At 37.6% G+C, this 17,431-nt stretch overlaps 1 protein-coding gene across 2 annotated transcripts in view; it reads right to left on the bottom strand.

Annotated features, from left to right (window-relative positions):
• Positions 1-9,152, bottom strand: part of LOC114647247 (cytosolic purine 5'-nucleotidase) — a 1,192,165-nt gene extending 1,183,013 nt beyond the window's left edge. For both annotated transcript variants that reach the window (XR_007934028.1, XM_028795888.2), the window contains exon 1: positions 9,028-9,152. The gene's annotated coding sequence lies outside the window, so the exon portion shown is untranslated. The remainder of the gene's footprint in view (positions 1-9,027) is intronic.
• Between the last annotated feature and the right edge of the window lie 8,279 nt (positions 9,153-17,431).

The raw sequence follows: 17,431 nt of genomic DNA, 5'->3' as shown, positions 1-17,431 counted from the left end.
TGCATCCTTAAATACTTCCTCCTTTTTTAAGGCAAGTGCCATATTTCCAACATTAAGTCTATATCATAGATTGCCAAAGAGCTTTTAAACTAAAAAATTTTAAAAAGTTTTTGGTGTAAAATTCAATGTACTCCAAGAGCTTTGTTTTCAAAGCTGCATCAAGCAATTAAAAAAAGCTTCAAATATCGATTCTGTTCTGGCCAGCATTTACCAGAGCTTCAAATCGATTCCCACGGTCAATTTTCTCTACTGTACTTTCAACAGAATGTGCACGCACAAGGAACAGGATAACACAATATGATAAACATGCATTACTGCACAACTCTTTATTAAAAACATAAATATTCCACCCATAAAATGCAAATTGCATGTACTCAATGAAAGCCTTGTCCAATTAAAAGCTGTTACTTCACTAGTAAAACATTGCAGAACAATATTTTAATATATGGAATGAACTGGAAGAATTATATCTTGTTGAAAAAGAGAATACTCTCTTTCCCCCAGTGTGCTGCGAATGGGGGACAAAATGCAGAATCATTATCTTTGCAGGGTAAAATGTTCTGTAACAATATTGCTTAGTCAGCAAAGTTCTTGCCTTGACCTTGCATCTTAATAAGGCAAGTGGTTGATCTGAATTCTTTTTTATAGAAGCACAACTCTAAGAATTTTCAATCTGGGTTTTGACTTATCATGTCTCTAGTCTTACTTCCTGAAACAGGCACACAAATACGTCACTTTAAAACTGGTCAAATCATGTTTGTGGATGCCAAAAATGGATAAACCTAGTGAAAATAAGTTGTTTTGGTTGTGATGTTTACAGGCCATATTTACATGTGGATGCCAAAAATGGATAAACCTAGTGAAAATAAGTTGTTTTGGTTGTGATATTTACAGGCCATATTTACATTGTATTTTCTCTAATTTGGAAGAGAAATAACAACACTGCATTTCTTTAAAACATTTAATAAGTTTAAAAAATATAAAACTGAGTGAAAGTTTTGATTATATATGTAATAAAGATGCATTACTTTGGAGGCATGTGTCATGTTGACTAACCCCAGCCCTTCACTGTCATCTTTTTCTAAAACGAAAATATAGTTAGTTATACTAGGAGATTTTAGGAAAGCAGTTCTACAGAGCAACTGTATTGTGAAATTGCACTTTACAGTCATTGGTGACACCATCATACATTCAATGATCTTAGTTTTCACAAGTCAGCTTTAGCTTTACTAATGTTAACTAACTAGCTCACTAGCCAACATCATTCCATACTGAGTGGTACCACTTCAGAGTTTCCCTCAAAATATAATAATAATAATAATAATAATTCATTACATTTATATAGCGCTTTTCTCAATACTCAAAAAGTTAGTGGGGTCTGTAACTGTAGACTGTTCAATGCTGTTGCATCAAAATTATTATATACTGTATAATGAAAATTCATAATTTATTAAGCGCTTTTCGAAATTCATGCCATGAAATCTGCATATGCACAAAAAGCCATCTGGTTGCTAGACATATATCCCGGTTCCTCCCTGTGTGGATAGCGCTTTGAGTACTGAGAAAAGCGCTATATAAATGTAATGAATTATTATTATTATTATTATACATCATTCAACTTCTCTTTGCAGTTAGTCTTCAAGGTAACAAATAAACAAGCAGTAAGTGACATCTGTGCTGGTGCTCCACTTCCATGTTTTGATTTGAACTATTAGTTGGTTGTTTAGTACTAAGGCTGTGGTGCCTAAAAATCAAACATGAGTCTCAACATTTATTATGAAGAAGATACCCAGCATTCAGAAGTATTGTATAAAGATAATGGTACTTTCATTTAATTAATTTATTAGTGCATACAGAGAGGGCTATTTTTATTTTATTAATCTGTTAGAGCTTATCTACAGCCATATGTTAAAGGTAACACCTACTGCCTACCTTGGGTGTTTCAATGGTCCACGCAAAATCTATTTAAAACAATAAGCAATTTAGATACATCTATTATCATGGCCCACATAAAATCAATTCAAAGTCAAAGACAACTTAAATATATTTATTATCTATATATTGTCTTGTGTACTGTATGAGTACATAGATGCCAACTTGATAATTAGATTTCGTCACAGCTATACTGTAGGTAAAGCTATTTATTCATTATTGTATAGACACTCAAACTAAAGTGATTTATTCAGCTAAATATCATGATTATCTTTTGGACAACATTTGAATACTAAGTCTCCACGCACACCTTTATACTCAACACATCCCCTCCTATTTTCAGAGCAAGCCTTATCCATTATAGGATCATGGTTGCATATGCACTAAGGTAGCCCAACTACAATACATGGATATCCAATCAAGTATACTGAATACTTTTAGTTTAGTAAGAGCTATCAGCCTATTTTTTAATTTTATATTGATTTGCTGCAGGTATTTAAATTACATTATAGGTTTGTGTTCAGACAGCACACAACTGAAATTCTGTTATGGTATGTGGTTTCATTCAGGCTGTTCAGATATTACAACTGTACGATTTTATGCTGTAGGTGGATAATTCTACATTCAATCTCAGATTTAGTGTATTGCATTTTTTTAAACAGAATTTGTCTGCAATTTTATTTCATTGTTTCATCTCAACATTGTTCCCATAACACCATCAAGTATTTATTTTAACATGAAGTGTCTTTGTAACAAGAAAGAATAGGTCTAAATTAGCATAAGCCACCATAATTCGAGGTATTTCTAAGAAATGTAATGATTTACTTCATGATGTTTAAAGTCTAAATATTTTCAAATGATATCCCACTTGCTTATGTTTGAAATTCCCAATTCATCAATGTCATACTTAGCAAAAATAAGCAAACTATATAAGTAAACAGACATAATGATGATTCATACCCTAAACAGTGCACACTAACACAAAAATGTAGTGGTGCAATGAATTTTAGAAATGAAGGAACAGTAGCATGAACTGGGGCAGAGGTGAGAAGGATTAGTACCATTCCTAAAAATTTGATGGAAGAAGATGTTTAATAGGCTGCTATGGTATGTTCTACATTAAGGTAATAATGTGAACAGTTTATGACACAGATGACTGGGGACAGCCATTGATGATGTTCCTGGCTTTCCCTAGACACCGCCTAACATATGTGTCTTATAGATTAGGAACCTCACCTCCAATGATTTGTTGGGCAGAAAGCACTTCCCTCTGCAAAGATTTCAACTGAGGTCATTACAGTTTCAATACCAGAAAATGATGAAAAAGATGTAAAATGATCTTAGGGTGAGAGAGTATATGCCAAACATCTTCAGCCGTCTGAGGTAAAAAAGATGTTCTTACACCTTCTTCACCACTTTTCAGGTGTGAACATACCATGTAAGATCTTCGATAATATGCACAACAAGAAATTTAAAACTTATACTCTCCACAGTAGTCCCAGCCGTCTGAGGTAAAAAAGATGTTCCTACACCTTCTTCACCACTTTTCAGGTGTGAACATACCATGTAAGATCTTCGATAATATGCACAACAAGAAATTTAAAACTTATCCTCTCCACAGTAGTCCTATTGAGGGTGATAGGAGGGTGTACACCTCCTTGGTTCCCTAAATCCACTATTATCTCTTTGGTCTTGGCCACACAGAGGGAGAGGCAGCTTTTGCTCTGATTTCAACTCTGTACTCAGTCTCATCACAACTGGAAATAAGAGCCCCCGCCGATATATCATCAGCAAATATCACAATGATGTTAAATCTATTCCTAGTCATGGGGTGTTTCCCAACCTAATTTATGTTCAAAGGTATGCAACAAAACTATTGAGTAACATTGGAAAAAGGTAGATAGTGAAAAGTTGTGAAATTAATTCAACACTATGGCAAGGGTGATACAGATTTTCTTTGTTATGTGACCTTGTGAAAAGCCCACATTTGCCTCACTTTGTTATGTATTGTGATGAGTGGTGTGGGAGGCCTTTCCTCAAAAGTGTGTGGTGAACAGGCCACTACAGCACACATGCTCAGCCTTGCAGCACTCTGCAAGCTCAGCTCTATACTCTTCCTCCACTTCAAGAACACTCGAGTGCCAATGCGCCAGTACCTTCCACTGTGACGCTTCTAGAACTTCATCAAGAATATATATGAGTGGATACCTTGACCACTAGCTCAGATGTTCAAGTGAGCAGTGAACAATGAATAAGTGAGTTCTTCTGGATGTCTCTATATATGTTCATTTTTGTCATTTGATTCAGTTCAGTTAATGAATTATCCAATATAGATCAGCGGTCAAAAACCATCTCTGGAAACAAGCTGAAATACAATGAGGAAAATTATCAATTGACAAGTACTTCTCATGACACACCTAACACTTTGGTGCAGAACATTGAAAAAACAGAATCTCCAGTTCCACATACTGGTAAAAAGTGAAAATACCATGACTAATAAATGAAGTATGGGTTTCGTTAATAGGAGGACTGGTACAAACCCCAGTGCATAGGATAATACTGTTGCAGCATTTAAAAGAAAACATACCAGCTATATCAATAAGGAACGCAATTTTTTCAGTGCTTATTAAAACATCATAATGTAGTATCACATCTGTCATGAACTAACATATATAAAGAAAATGGAGTTGAAGCCATGTACTGTATTAGTGATCATATTGCTAAAAATCATACTATACTGTGGTAAAATTCATACTAAATCTGATAATTTCTCCTTGTATAAAAAATGCTGATCTGTGTATAAATGGAGAGGAACATGTTCAAAAGATTAGCACTATCCCTCTTTCGAAAAACACAATTTTCTCAAAGAATTCAGGATATGTCTGAAGATGTTGAGGCGACAGTAATAGGTAAAATTAAAAACACTAAATATTGTTCAATTAACATTGATGAAAAGCATAAATGTAACTTTTTCTGTTCTGCTTGTCATTGTGATGTATCTGTGGCTTCGGGCGCATTATAAATAAAAAATTATGGCCCGCAATGAGCAGACTCCAATCTGGGGTGTGCGCGATAGTGCTCCACTCAGGGATGATGAAGGCAACTGGCTGATTGAGTAGGCATGGGGAAATGTGAGTGTCAATCAGGTGCCTCATTATTGCCAAGGATGGAGCACCATCTCACATCTCCCCATTGGAAGAGGCATTTATGAGGAGCCTGCACAGGCCTGGAGGGTAGAAAATAGACTGGTCAGTGAGAATGAAGAAGGTTAAAAGAAGAGGAGTAAACAAAAAAAAGAGGCAGAGACGGAGAGTTAGAGTACCCATGCTGAACTAAGTGAGGCAGGTGGTCAGGTATGAGCTTCGAGGCTGTAGGAGCTAGAGGCTGTGGAAGGTACTCCTACTGAGTACTTACCTGGGAGTAAATGTGGCCCAATATGCAGTGTTGCCGCGGACGCTGAGGTACTGGAGCATGGCACCCCAGGATTGCTAAAAGCTGGGCAATGGAGACCAGAGCCAGGGTTTGAAGGCTGACTGCACTTGTCAGCGGACATCTCCTCCTTCTACGACGCCCAGACTGGATAAGGGGAGGAGACGCCAGATTTGAGAAGGAAGCATTGGGGCTCAATGTGTTCATGGACTGTCTATGGTTTTTACCTCATTGTTTTTACTGGAGCTGTTTTTAATGTTCACACTGTTTTTATGGATTATTAAATACGGAAGACAGCACTGCACTACTGAATGCTGTTTGTTTGCCTTTGTATGAAATAAAAGCACTTTGGCACTTTTATGCACCTACCCCTTGTCTGACTGCATATGTCCTTCATTCGCCTGGCTCATCCCTTGGTTACGTCCCCGTGGCAGGTTCAAGTGGCTCTTAGAAGGGCCCGGTTTCATGGAACTGATCCGCACCATCACAAAATGTCAGGTTGTTACTCAGGTCTTCACACTCATGTCATGCAGGTAAAACCAATATAACATTGAATCTCTACTGCATCCACAGGTAAACCTTGCATCTAAGCACCTTCTCTGTGAATTAAAAGCTGTTCTTGATGAAGCTATAAAAGTGGTTAATTTCATAAAGTCAAAGCCCTGAAACTCAAGGCTTTTCAGAAGTAGGGTGGTCCTCTCTTGGGAAAGTCCTTACCTAGGCTGTTTTAGTTTTTTTAAGGACCATCATTTTCTGCTTGCTTTCAAATTACACGACTGTAACTGGATTCACAGACTTAAATATCAGATATTTTCCTACAAATAAACAAACTAAATATGGCTCTTCAGAATAGCTCAGCAACAATCTTCAACACTGAGTCTATGATTAAAAAAGCTACATTTCTGGAGGTCATGTATTGAAAAAGGTCAGCCTGAGATACAGTATCTGGAACTCTGCACAATTTCCTATCTACAAATAAGCTGTACTTCTCCCAGGAATGAGTGAGAAAATAATTGAACACTTTACAGGACTAAAGGCATCTTTCAAGAAGTACTTTCGAAAATCTTCAGAAGAGAACAAGTGGATTGCAGCAGCGAGATTATTCATCAACTAAAGTTGATCAGACTTTCAACTTATACTACTTTAAGAGCTGGATTCAAAGGAAAATTCCTTATTAACAGTTGGGCCAGCAGAGAATAAGAACATCTGACTGACAAGACACTTGAGTTTCTGGTGCCATTTACAGATACAGAGCTGGTGGAGAGTGCTTTTTCTCTTCTTATACCTTTACAAAAAATAAATACCACAGTACACTGAATGTAGGTCCATATTTCAGACTATATCTTACATCACTTGAGCCTGATTTTAAAAAAAAATATGGACCTCAAAACAAGCTCAAGGACTGCACTAAACATTTTTCTGTGTTATGTTTTATAAAAAAATATTTGAATTTCAAATAAATAACTAAGATTTTATAATGATTAATACATTTATTAATAAATTAAAGTCTAATTTGTATCATAATTTTTTGTTTTTGAACATAAAAATATATAGTGTGTTCACCTTATTTTGCATTATTTTTAATTGCATTTGTAGAACATGTACTTCCAGTTACAACCTATAAATTTTAAATATCAGCAACTATAAAAATTATAACCACTTTGCATATAGTAAGGGTACAATTTATGGAAATGGACTCCCAAGAGGTACACAAGTGAAAAATAGTTGAGAACCACTGAGGGAACATAGGAAAGGACTTAGCACACATCCCTGGGGGACTACCGTGTTGAGAGTCATTATAGAGGTAGTGATGCCACCCGGTCTAACTACCTGGCCAAAGGAAGTTCAGTATCCAGTTCCACAAAAATATAATTTTAAACACCAAAATATAACTACCTGGCCAAAGGAAGTTCAGTATCCAGTTCCACAAAAATGTAATTTTAAACACCAAAATATAACAGAAATGGTCAAATGACCAAAACATTGACATTTTTCAAGTTGGATTCCCTACCCATCTCACCCCCTGGCACCACCCCATTTCTAGATCAGATTTTTATGGGAAAAACTGCACATTGTTTATCGCATAAAGTTTCCACCCAATAGGACACATCTGTTGCAGCATAAAATGTAGCAATATAAGTTAAGAGCTTTTTTTTTTTTTTTTGTAAAATGCAGATTTTTATAAAAACATTACAACTGACAACACAAACTTAGATTAAAATAAAATACCTTGTCACTGTACCCTCTGCCATGGTTGTAAACTGTGTTCAGGTATACTTAAACTTCCATACTGACACTACACCTCTTGAATAGGACCGGTTTTGCAAACAACTGAAATTTCCCTTACAGCCTGTAAAAACAAGGTGCGCCCACCAAAATTGATGGGACCGTCAATAAAACGAAGAACATGAAAATGACAAGTATGGAACATGAAGGTTTATGGAAAATTCTGAACATCTGAAGACAAACTGATCTGAAACAGCGCTCATTATGGCCTCGTTCAAACTTGGCCCTAATGTCAACCTGTTCCCTGCACAGCCTGTTATCTTCAACTTATTTTGATTCAAGATCAGATTTCATGTTTCAAATCAGAAATGTTTACGATTTTGTCAAAGGTTTCCTCAGCCTGCATCCACAAACACAAAAAAGAAAGAGACACGGGTCTCATCGGTAGTGTCACCAACACTTTTTTACGAAATTACGACCCTTTTCGGCCACTTGAAGTAAGACTCCTTCCGGTGCTGCTTCTAAGTTGTATAATAGACGACAGTACAGTATTGTGAAATTCGTGACTTTTATTCCAAAAAGGCAGTGTCACCGCAGGTCGACTGCACGCGTAACTTAAACCTTTTTTTTATAATAAAGGCGCTCTCGCCAGAAAAAGAAAAACACTGTGGACCAACCTGGTGATGTAAAAGTTTGTCACTAGTCTTTTGTGTTTTTGAAAGTCCCCGGAGGCGAAACGCTGTCACCGTGAGCCCAGAGCGGCGCGCGTGACCCCCACTCCCGCCTGCACGGATCGTGTCAACCTCGCGCTAAAACCAAACGCGCGGAACTCGCGTCCCGCCAGGCGCCAGGGCACGACACGGAGGCACGAGAGTCACGGAGACTGCGGGAGTGTGGCTGTGATGTGGAGGCGGCTGCAGCCATCGATTTGCTAAAAACATGATTTTTATTTATATTCGGGTTAAAGGTGAAACTGACCCCAACAACGGTTAACGGCAAACTGTTCCTACTCTATATGGTACGTGTCATTTTATCGTATTGTCATCGGGGGCTTTTCTGTTTAAATACATTAAAGGATAAACTCGGGCGCCCCCAGTTGGGCAGATGCAGATTTCTCTTAAGATGCTGGCTGCTCGATTTCCTCTTGACATAACTAAGCTAAAAGTGGAGCTGGTGGCCAGTTTGAAATCCATGCCCTAGACTAACTTCGACAATCTGTCGTGTATTATTCTGCCTGATCTACTGTTATTTCTCGCACATTATAATCGGGCCACATTGATTCCGTTGTCTTTGAGTAAAAGTATAACATCAAAACCCAACTGGATGTGTCGATAATCTACCCGATTTCGTGTTTGTCTACTGATAGCTAAAAAAAAGGAAAACAAAAAAACAATAAACAATGATTGAAAAGTAGGCATTTCACAGCTATGTTCTACTCACCTTCTCTTCTCTGTATGCCAGCCAGAAACTGCACCAGGAGCTTTACTGTGCATGCGCGATGTACATTCTCACTGGTGGGGTCGGTCGACAAATTCTGCAACTCGACTGTACTGAACACTACAGGCGCCCTGCAGCATACGACCTTGTCTCGTGTTCATCCCCAGCGGAGCCGCGGCTAATTGACAGGAGGTGGGGGAATGCAGTTACAAAGGGTTAATCATTCGCAATGTTGTGGTGTTTTGTGTGTGTGTGTGGTTTTTTTTTTTGTTTCAAATTTTTTTTACTTATTTGCAGGCTTGTTCTGTGAAGAAAATCTTGCGGGAAAAGTAGTTAACGTTAGAACGGAAGAAATGAGACCAACAGGATAACCGAGAAAAAAAGGTTGCTAGGCAATATACAATGACGGAGCACAGCAAAGCAACTTAGTCATAAACAGAGGAGGTGGGAGTTTTGAAGAAATCTATCTATCTATCTATCTATCTATCTATCTATCTATCTATCTATCTATCTATCTATCTATCTATCAATGTGTATGGCTGACTCTCAAACCCCATCCATTTAAATCAAATGAAGTTCCAGGGATGCAGTATATGTCAGAGTAGACCTTTCTTAATAGGTCATTCCTTAACAATAACCGCAGAATGTATTAGCCATTTAAAACAACAGTGCTCTAAATTAACATTATCAATGTGCATTTTGTAACATTTCAACCAAAATACAAAACATTACCAACCAGCACCAACCAATGTGTTTTTTAATATTACAAGTCAAATACAAAATATTATCAGCCCATATTTTATAGCAGTACAAACCAAATGGCAAAAAAAATCCTTTTGCCAATATGTAAATCAAATATAGTAAATAATTGGGTCCTTATCTAACAAAGCACTGATTCCCACAGAATTCATCTCCGAGCTTTCAGAGTTGTAAAGTCATTAATAACATCCACACAATTCATTTCATTCTTTCTTGGTACATTGTTAAGTGTCATTTTAAATCAATATCAGTTTACTAAATCAACTCTTAAAACAGCCACAGTGGCTGGTAACATTAAAATAATATTTATTTAAAAGCTGAAGCTTTATTCAATGTACGGAATCAAAAGGTGCCAGTTCACCTTTAAACGTGGCACAGTATATCTTATTTAGGTGCTTCTGTTGGCCTTTAAATGCTGTGGTTAAATCACTCAATGTTATTTTTGATAGCATCATCACAAAAATCCATCACAAAAGCAATTCATTTTAGTATAGACCATCCTGGAACTCACGTCAGCCTCAGGTTCCAGAACAAATGTTCTGTGTCCCTATGAATTTCCCACCTTCTTACCAAACTTTCTCTCCTCCATTCTCAGTATTGCAATACGAACAACTTCCTCTTTGGATAACATACTGTAATTAGTTTGTCCACACATTTCCCCCTTTTTAACTGGGGTATTTCTGCCAAATTTCATATACAGTTCGATATTTAATTCTACCAATGTGAGCTGAATGAACACTGAACTGAATTGCTACACAAAACTTTATTGCAGCCATGCAGTGTAACTTATGTTATCATTCCCTGTAATTTATGTATTAAGTGTAATTACTTGAGTACAAATGTTCATGTAACTTACAAATAGCTGACTGCTCTAGTTCAGCTCTTGGAGGCACTGCTTTTAGTGCATTAAACACTGATAGATATAGCTTTTATTTTTCCGAGTACATGATTTAATTGAATGAATCATACTGGGTTCTTGTAAAATGCTTTATAATTTTAGATTCTTATTATTATTTATAAAAACAAACTGTCCACAAAATAATCTTGTGATTAAAAAGCATTCAATGAATCACATATACCTTCTTCTTTGTAACTAGATTCAAAGGCTGGATTGTAAGTGTCAGAGCGTTAAAAATGTGCCATACATTTGTTGATTGCATGCTGTACCTCCAATTTGTACATGCTGTTCAGACTCAATTACTAGGTGCCAGGTAATAATCATAATATTCTGAATTGTCTCACTTCTTCCTTAGTAATTTTTATACCTGTTAACAAATAATAAAAAAAATATGACAAGTGTGCTCCATGATAGACTTGTGTCCTGTCTAGGATTAGTTCTTCCTTTGACCCTGGGGGTGATAGAGTAGACTGTGACTCTTTATTTATTTAGGCAAGTTAAGACAGTATCTGTTGTGGTGTTGTGGTCATGCCATAAAAAGCCTGGGGTCAAATCCTGAGCTGGTCAATACTGTATCTATGTGGAATTTTCACATTATTCATTTGTTCCTCATGTTAACTCCTACCTTGGACCAATTGTCATTTGTGCTGGTGTTTGTTGTTTCTTAATTGTCATCTTTAAAGGAAACTGTTTAGGCAGTGAACACAACATTCATTCAAAATCAATCTAAGGTATGAAATGAGTGCTCTGTGCTAAAGTTATACTGTAAATACAAAACGTCAGTTAATTAATTTCATATAAATACCACACTGGTTCTCTGCCTGAATTTGCCCAGTGTTGTCTTATAGCAGTTCAATGAATTGGATAATCAACATAGGAAAATGGAAAGATGAAGAGGGTGCTAAGCATGCTCAATCAGAGTAACTAGACAACTTGATGTAATGCTATTTTGGAGAAATTAGGTGTATTAGAGTCTTTGTTAAGCTGAATTGCCTGTTCTTGTCAAAATTGTTCAAACGTATTAGCAACTGACACTCAAACTTCCTTCATTAACTCATTGCCCTTTGTGTTAAATAGGCTTCAGTATCAAAACCCTATTGTGGCACGGATTGAGTAGGTTTAAGATTATTATTTAATATTTAGTTGAATGAACTAATTCAGCCAATCAATAGTAATACAAGTTGTTGAATTCAGTCTGCCAGGAATCAAACAAGTAGGTTTACTGCCAGATAATTATTGGCTTTCTACTATGCTGAAATACTCTTGTGATAAACTCCTGCATATTAAAAAGTTTTTCCAGATCAAATGGTCAGACTGGAATGTTCTAAAAGACACTGGTATTGTGAAGCACCTGAAATATTTACATCACAGGCTGTGAGTGGAAAGTTCACTGGCAGCATTTGTTCAGGTGTATGCCATCCTACTCATGGCTTTGGAAATACAGTCAATATGGTAAAATAAACTCTGGTTATGGATCTGTGCAAAATGAAACCACTAGCTAATATTGCATTGTATAATACAAAATCTCTTAATGGTGAAGCATTGATGCTCACAGAATTCATTACTATCTTCAACCTTGATATGCTTTGCTTAATAGAAACTTTGCAAAAAACAAACACATTTACATTTCTTATAGAGGGAACACCATCCAGATACATTTACTTCACAGAGGTTCAAAGAGCAAGACAAGGCAGAGGGGTCGCAGTAATTGTTAGATCTGAGTTTAGAGAAAAGCCAAGCAAAATGACACCTTTTATTGGCTAACTAAAAAGATTACAATATGCAAGCTTTCGAGGCAACTCAGGCCCCTTCTTCAGGCAAGATCTGAGTTAAACATCAAAAGAATCGCAATTAACTGTCCATTGTCTTTTGAGTGTGTAGCTCTTAAACTAATAATGAAATCTGGTCCTATCTTATTTGTTGTTCTCTATCATCTCATAAAATACAATGGGTCTTTCTTATCTGATCTGACTAAATTATTAACCCACTTAAGTTATCTTTCCCAGACAGTCATTTGTCTTGGCGATTTCAACATCCATATTGACATTCCTACATGTAAACTGAGAAATGAATTCTTGTCCTTGCTGAACTGTTCTGACTTAGTGTAACATATTAATTCTCCCAACCACACCGGTGGTCATATATTAGACTTGATCTTCACATCTAGCTTATCTGTCGGCAACACTAGCATCAGTGATTTGGGCCTCTCTGACCATAAAGCAGTACTTTTCACTGTCTCATTACCTCTCTCTCCTCTTATCTGTAAATGTAAAATTCCATTCAGAAACCTTAAAATATATCTGTCCCTTTATCCTTGCTGGATCAATTTCTGATCTTTTTCTGTCTACTATCAACACTAGATAGTCTTGTTGACAACTGTGACTCAGCCCTTCATTCTGCTTACCTCTCCCTCCTCTTACCTGTAAATGTCAAATTCCATTCAGAAACCTTAAAATATATCTGTCCCTTTATCATTACTGGATCAATTTCTGATCGTTTTCTGTCTACTATCAACACTAGATAGTCTTGTTGACAACTATGACTCAGCCTTTCATTCTGCACTAGATAAACCAGCTCCTTTAGAGCTTAAGGTGGTTTCTTTTAAGTGTTCAACTCCATGATTCAACTCAGAATTATAGTCTATGAAAGCAGCTGGCTAGAGCATGCTTAATGGCAGAATAATAGAAACTGGCCATGATAACTCAAGGGTTTTGTTCTCTGTAATTAATATAAACTACTTCAACCTGCATCTGGCCCAATTACCTCCTCTTCTGAAGTTTGTGAAAAATTCCTCAAATTTTTCCGTAATAAAATTAAAAATCTAAACACCTCAACTAACATAAATCCATCATCCATTTATATCTTTCCCTGTCTCCCCACTCCATCCAGCTCCATTTCTAAATTTTCACCATATCATATCTGTATTTGTTAATGACCTGCTTTGTAAGATAAGGCCGACTACTTGTTTACTGGACCAACCACACTTATTAAATCCTGCCTTAATGCCATAATCCCGACTGTTACAACAATAATAAATATATCCCTTGACACTGGCTTTGTGCCAGCCACTTTTAAAATCACTTCTGTAACCCCAGTGTTCAAAAAGTCTGGTCCTGATGCTGACAGTCTTAACAATTTTTCAAAAAGTCTGGTCTTGATGCTGACAGTCTTAACAATTTTTGGCTATTTCTCACTTAACTTTTCTGTCAAAAGTTCTAGACCATGTTGTAGCCTCCCAACTCACTAATTTCTTAACTTCTAATAGATTGATGGATCCCTTTCAGTCTGGTTTCAGAGCACAGCAAGGCTGTGAAACTGGTGTGCTTTGGGTAACCAATGATTTGCTTATGGTAGTAGACTCTGGACAAACCAGGATACTAATTCTATTAGACCTCAGTGCAGCATTAGACACTGTTAAACATGACATTCTACTGTCCAGAATGGAGAATATTATGGATATCCCTGGCACTGCCCTCCAGTGGTTTAAGTCCTATCTGACTGAAAGGAAAGAGTTTAGTTTTGTCAACAGCAGATCCAGCTCACTGCCAGTCACACAAGTAGTTCCTCAGGGCTCTGTCCTCAGCCCTCTGCTCTTCCATATCTATATGTTTCCTCATCGCCATGTTATTCATAGCTTTGGACTGGGTTATCATTTTTATGCAAAGGATACTCAACTCAATTTCAGGGTTAAACGTGAAACTTCCTCAGAGCTTTCTCAGCTCACTACTTGCCTCAGTGAAATTAAAATCTGGATGGAGCGTAACTCTTTAAAGTGAAATTGCAACAAAACTGAACTGCAGATTGGCACTAAAGCGCAGCTTAAGAAAACGAGCTCCTTCTCAATCACTTTTGGCGATGATCTCTTCAGATCTTCTTCTAATGCAAGGAATCTTGTGTCATTTTTGACTCCTCCCTTTCTTACTCCCATCACATAAACCATATTAAGAAACTTTGTTACTTCCATCTCTCTAACATATCCCGTGCTCGCTCATTCCTCTCCTTTTCTAATGCTGAGAAAATTGTCCATGCTTTTGTCACATCCTGCATCAATTACTGTAACTCTCTACTGGCAGGTGCCACTTCTTATCTTATATAACAGTTCCAGCTGATTCAAACTCTGCTGCAAGAGCCCATGCACAAACCAGCAACAATGAGCACATAACACCCATCGTGCTTCATGTTCGTGCCCTGTGTCTTACAGGGGTATGTATAAAATTCTACTAATAACCTACAAAGCTTTAAATGACCTTGTACCAGACTATATCAGTGACCTTCTCCATCACTGTGCTCCTGTTTGCCTACTAAGGACCTCTGATTCTGGCAATCTTGTGCCTCACATTAACCTACACTCTATGGGTGACATGGCCTTTAGCTGTATAGCACCCAGACTTTGGAACGACCTCCTTAAATTAATGAGATCAGCTGACTCAATTTATTCTTAAAAAAAAAAAAAACTTAAAACTTTATCTATTCAGGAAGGCTTTTAACTTAACCTAACATTCTGCCCCCTCTTTCAGTTTACTTCTCAGTCCAGATGCTCAGGATAATTTGAATGTGTGTTATATCATAAATTATGTTATTTGTTCAGGCTTTTAATTTTAGTATTCAATTTAGTATTTTACTCTAGTTTATTGTCTTTTATTCTATTTAATGCTTTGTATATCCCATATATCCTTTATCTGTTTTAGTGTTCTATGCAAAAAAATACAGTATTTTTATGTCCAGTGTTACATATACCCTGCTGTTCCTTCTGAGACTCTGTGAAGCGCCTTGCACATGGGAAAGGCGCTACATAATATCTACAGTGGGGCAAAAAAGTATTTAGTCAGCCACCAATTGTGGAAGTTCTCCCACTTAAAAAGATGAGAGAGGCCTGTAATTTTCATCATAGGTATACCTCAACTATGACAGACAAAATGAGAAAAAAATCCAGAAAATCACATTGCCTGATTTTTAAAGAATTTATTTGCAAATTATGGTGGAAAATAAGTATTTGGTCACCTACAAACAAGCAAGATTTCTGGCTCTCACAGACCTGTAACTTCTTCTGTAAGAGGCTCCTCTGTCCTCCACTCGTTACCTGTATTAATGGCACCTGTTTGAACTCGTTATCAATATAAAAGACACCTGTCCACAACCTGAAACAGTCACACTCCAAACTCCACTATGGCCAAGACCAAAGAGCTGTCAAAGGACACCAGAAACAAAATTGTAGACCTGCACCAGGCTGGGAAGACTGAATCTGCAATAGGTAAGCAGCTTGGTGTGAGGAAATCAACTGTTGGAGCAATTATTAGAAAATGGAAGACATACAAGACCACTGATAATCTCCCTCGATCTGGGGCTCCACGCAAGATCTCACCCCGTGGGGTCAAAATGATCACAAGAACGGTGGGCAAAAATCCCAGAACCACACGGGGGGACCTAGTGAATGACCTGCAGAGAGCTGGGACCAAAGTAACAAAGGCTTCCATCAGTAACACACTACGCCACCAGGGACTCAAATCCTGCAGTGCCAGACGTGTCCCCCTGCTTAAGCCAGTACATGTGCAGGCCCGTCTGAAGTTTTCTAGAGAGCATTTGGATGATCCAGAAGAGGATTGGGAGAATGTCATATGGTCAGATGAAAAAAACTCTACTTGTCATGTTTGGAGGAGAAAGAATGCTGAGTTGCATCCAAAGAACACCATACCTACTGTAAAGCATGGGGGTGGAAACATCATGCTTTGGGGCTGTTTTTCTGCAAAGGGACCAGGACGACTGATCCGTGTAAAGGAAAGAATGAATGGGGCCATGTATCGTCAGATTTTGAGTGAAAACCTCCTTCCATCAGCAAGGGCATTGAAGATGAAACGTGGCTGGGTCTTTCAGCATGACAATGATCCCAAACTCACCGCCCGGGTAACAAAGGAGTGGCTTCGTAAGAAGCATTTCAAGGTCCTGGAGTGGCCTAGCCAGTCTCCAGATCTCAACCCCATAGAAAATCTTTGGAGGGAGTTGAAAGTCCGTGTTGCCCAGCGACAGCCCCAAAACATCACTGCTCTAGAGGAGATCTGCATGGAGGAATGGGCCAAAATACCAGCAGCAGTGTGTGAAAACCTTGTGAAGACTTACAGAAAACGTTTGACCTCTGTCATTGCCAACAAAGGGTATATAACAAAGTATTGAGATGAACTTTTGTTATTGACCAAATACTTTTTTTCCACCATAATTTGCAAATAAATTCTTCAAAAATCAGACAATGTGATTTTCTGGATTTTTTTTTTCTCATTTTGACTCTCATAGTTGAGGTATACCTATGATGAAAATTACAGGCCTCTCTTATCTTTTTAAGTGGGAGAACTTGCACAATTGGTGGCTGACTAAATACTTTTTTGCCCCACTGTATCTATCTATCTATCTATAAATAAAATGTATAGTTCTTATGTATTATTAGTTGCTCATCCTCATAAAAAAACACGCAGCCTTGCAGCCACCACAGCATAGCAGTATCTGTCATGTTGAGGGGCGTGGCTTGTGCGCTTCTGTATAGATTGATACGCTCCCGGCTGTTTCCAGAGGTGAGAACTGCAGGTGGTCACCATTCATTGGCAGGTTTGGTTGCAATAACAAGCCGTTTCCTTGAATAAAAGAATTGTTGCTGTTACTGCTAAACAAGTATTTGCTGACGTAAGAGGAAACAGAATTTGAACTTCTAACCAATTTTTAGTTTCATTGTGCATCTCCTTTTTCAGCCAATACGGATGTACG

This window comes from Erpetoichthys calabaricus, chromosome 2 (genome assembly GCF_900747795.2).
Source record: "Erpetoichthys calabaricus chromosome 2, fErpCal1.3, whole genome shotgun sequence".
Taxonomy (NCBI): domain Eukaryota; kingdom Metazoa; phylum Chordata; class Cladistia; order Polypteriformes; family Polypteridae; genus Erpetoichthys; species Erpetoichthys calabaricus.
Note: the sequence above shows the minus strand (reverse complement) of the source record. Positions and strands in the feature narration are given on the sequence as shown.